The following is a 3,709-nucleotide window of genomic DNA, read 5'->3' on the forward strand; positions in this document are numbered from 1 at the left end:
AAAGCCGGATGCCTCATCCAAGCCACTACCTAGAATGGGTCACACATCGGACCGGCATATTCCCAGTGATATAGAGCTTTTATATCTCAGAAGAAAAGATTTCTCACAACAAAAGGAGCCCTAGTTAATAGAGTAAAAAAACTTAGTTCATAGAACAACAATTTGGCAATACAGAACATATTAATGCATGAATGACATAATGGTAAGATGGAGTCAAAGCTGGGCACACAATTGTACATCCAGGCATGTATACAACATAAACATAAAACTTTCGTGCAATTCCAAGGATTATTTGCATGGTACACCATAATGGAAAGTACAGAGGTTTTTTTTACATAATGATAAGTACACACATTACATTAGTGATGCAATCACCGATTGCTTCTTTGTTTCTGCACACATGTAGTGTCATAACATTACAAGAGAACCGAACGTAGGGCCAGAAACATGTAACATACACTAGTTCCAGATACATTTTATTGAAACATAAATGAGAACACGCACACTAAATCTATTTAATTGGATCGTATAGAGATGTGCAGCCAATCTTGGTGTAGCTTGCAGAACAAGGGGTTCAGCTAGTGTAAGGCCCGCATTGCGTTCTTGGAGACTGATACTCTTAACGCCGGGAGGCTTTGTCCAAGTGAATCCCTGCAACATCCTTGCGAACAACATCATTGTCATAGAGGTACCAAGTGAAATCCCAGGACAACCCCTCCTCCCACTGCTAAATTAAATGAAACGTAGGCCTGGATCAGTGAGAAGTACATTCGCAGTGTTCAAATGCCTCTCAGGCTGAAACTCCAGTGGTTCAGTCCAGATCTTGGGATTGCGGCCAAGTCCAAGCCGGCTTAAAAGTATGTGGCTATCCTTGGGGATGGTGTATCCAGCAATAGTTGTGTCCGCCATGGCGACATGGGGTATGTTAAGAGCATGGTATGGGTGTAAGCGGAAGGCCTCCCGGATGCACGATTTGAGATAGTTTAGCTGAGGAATGTCAGACTCCTGCACTAGTCTATCTTTACCAACGACAACATCAAGTTCCTCGGTTGCTTTTTGCATGATCTCTGGCAAGTTCATCATCTCAGCGAGTGCCCACTCAACCGCATTAGATGGGTTATCGACTGCTGCAAACATCATTTCCTACATCCATAAATGTGAGAATAAATAAAGTAATAAGTACAACGCAACAGAAAAGGTCAATACATGTATAATATGGCTCAAAGAACAATGAATGAACTTTCTATTGAGCTTAAGGTGACATACTAACCGCTGTTTGTGCTCTAATTTCTTGTAGGGACAGCAATGGCTGTCCCTCTGCATCTTTAAGATGAACCAGGACATCCAAAAAGTCTCTTGCCTCTTTCTTTTCACCACATTTCTCAAGAGTGGATGACCTTTCGCGGATCCGCTCCTCTATAATGGGATCATGCAACCGGTTGAGTGTTTGCATGGCATCCTTGGAAACCTTTTCATGGCCATCCAGGTCGAGTTTTATTAATGTACCTCACAAGGTGGTCGTACTCCTCTTTCCGGAGGTGGTGGAGCTTTCGCTCCATGGACGAGGCGAGGATCTCAACAGTGAGGACGCGCCTCATCTTCTTCCACTGGTCTCCGTGCGGTGAGAAGATGGAGCCCTTGTACCCGAAGCTGAATATGCCTGAGGCGAAGGTGGTGGGACGGGAGGCAAAAACTTCATCATTCTTTCTTAGTACCTCAGAGGCTATCTGTGGACATGCTACAACAATGACATGAGTAGCTCCGAGACGGAGGCACATGATGTCTGTGTTCATCTCCTTGAGCAGGGCGTGGATCCATCGGAACACCGCTGGCTTGCTCAGAATCACCTGATGCATGTTACCGATGATGGGCAGCGCCGCAGGCCCCGGGGGCAGCCAGCCTCGTCGCCCCTGTTGCTGCTGGGACAATAGCACTCTTTTATTTTTCAAGAGAAAATACACCAGCATGGTGGCCATGATAACCAGAGTACCAAGAGCCATATTGCATGAGCTGGTCAGGGTGTTGTATGAAGTAGGATAGAAGGCAATTTGTGGGACTGATCCGTAATGGACAGATGTTTTAACAGTTGTGTTTGAAGACACTCTTGCTTTTGGTGCATCTTAGCTGGTTAGTTCTGCGGGTATTTATAGGACAGCCGGGGAGCCAGCATCCTTACGTACATAATAATTATTTAATCAGTTAGTGACTCCTTTCATTGCCCCACGTGGCCACATATACTATTCATGTCGCCTCATGCAAGTTCAATGCATTCTGGAGGTCCACATTCTTTTGGTTGGACAAATTGATAGAGAGCAAATTAACTGAATGCTGGCCACTCACTTGGAGACGTTCTTCACTTGATCATCTCCATGAGCTCTTCCAATTGACATATTCAGGGAAGGCCTTTGCTGAGCTAGGTCACATGGAGTCTTTCGTTCATTCAGATTTTGCCTGGGAGAAGGAACCTTAAAATTTTTATGGAAATCCTTCTCATTTAAGAGTGTTATAGGCATATAAAGATTTACGATTCTCCGACCATGATAGATCCTTCATTGACCTCACTTTGACCAGCAACGTGCAGCAACTGACGGCCTCTGATGAGGAAGAGTAGGGCATGGGAGACGACGACGCCTCGAGTTCCATGAGCCGGTGTGAGTCCCATGTCCTACTCTACATTGCCGACCACTGCATCAATAGTCCGAGTGGCACTTCCAGCCGCCGAACTAGGGCACGGCGGAGCCGGACAAGCTCCGCTTATGTTTAGGTTTCATGTGCATGTAATTGTATGGATTTGAGGATTACTAGCTAACTGAGGCATCTGGTTGTGGAAACGTCAATTTCATGTCTGACCGATCCCTGTCTATGGAGTTTGAGAGATCAAATTTGTTGTATATAGTTGTAGATGCTCTAAATGTTATTTCCTTCGAGCCAAAATAAATGACAGAACTCTGAACTAAGACTATGAAGTAGAGAAATTAAGAACACGGGCTAGCAGAACCCGACAGAAGAAAAATCCTGGAAGTATCATCACTAAAATGTGTTATTCATGGGAGCCAACCGAGGCGACGGTCCTGGCTGCCGTCTCTTGGCCATGCCAAAATTTGGTACGGTGACGCCAGTTCGGTTTTGCGTTGGAATTTGGTACGGTGAAGGCTGGCCGGGTTTCTGTGGGTGTCCGTCGACCCGTACGTTCAATGTCCGCATTTTTGTGGGTGTCCGTCGACCCGTACGTTCACTGTCCGGGTCTATTCTCATCCATACACGGCCTACTAGCTGCAGGTAGCACATGATGCACGAGTGTCCGGATCAATTCTCTTCCACACACACGCACTAGCTGCAGGAAACGGCTCATGTTAGTCTCAGTGCTGTGCTTCCATGAGCATGCGGGAGATGTTGACGACTTACCCACGCTCAAACCATTGGTTAACTGGTTATTACACATTCATATTGCTCGCTAATTCACATCCATGTATAGCTCGTGTGATACATGATTGAAGGGCAAAGAATCGGAATCCAATTACCCTTTCTCCTATAGTACTGTCCATCATTCTGACCCCCACCTTCTAGAGTGAACATCACATAGCTAAAGTTTGTTTTCCATTAACCCGCAAAAAGAGAAGTTTGTATTCTTTGGTAAAAATGTATTGCCACTAGTGACTACTCCCTCAGTAATAATATAAGAACGTTTTTGACACTACACTATTGTCAA

At 45.2% G+C, this 3,709-nt stretch overlaps 1 pseudogene; it reads right to left on the reverse strand.

Annotated features, from left to right (window-relative positions):
* Positions 1–371: 371 nt before the first annotated feature.
* Positions 372–2,000, reverse strand: LOC123038773 (tyrosine N-monooxygenase-like; annotated as a pseudogene).
* Between the last annotated feature and the right edge of the window lie 1,709 nt (positions 2,001–3,709).

The sequence above is a fragment of the Triticum aestivum genome, chromosome 2B (assembly GCF_018294505.1).
Source record: "Triticum aestivum cultivar Chinese Spring chromosome 2B, IWGSC CS RefSeq v2.1, whole genome shotgun sequence".
NCBI classification, from domain to species: domain Eukaryota; kingdom Viridiplantae; phylum Streptophyta; class Magnoliopsida; order Poales; family Poaceae; genus Triticum; species Triticum aestivum.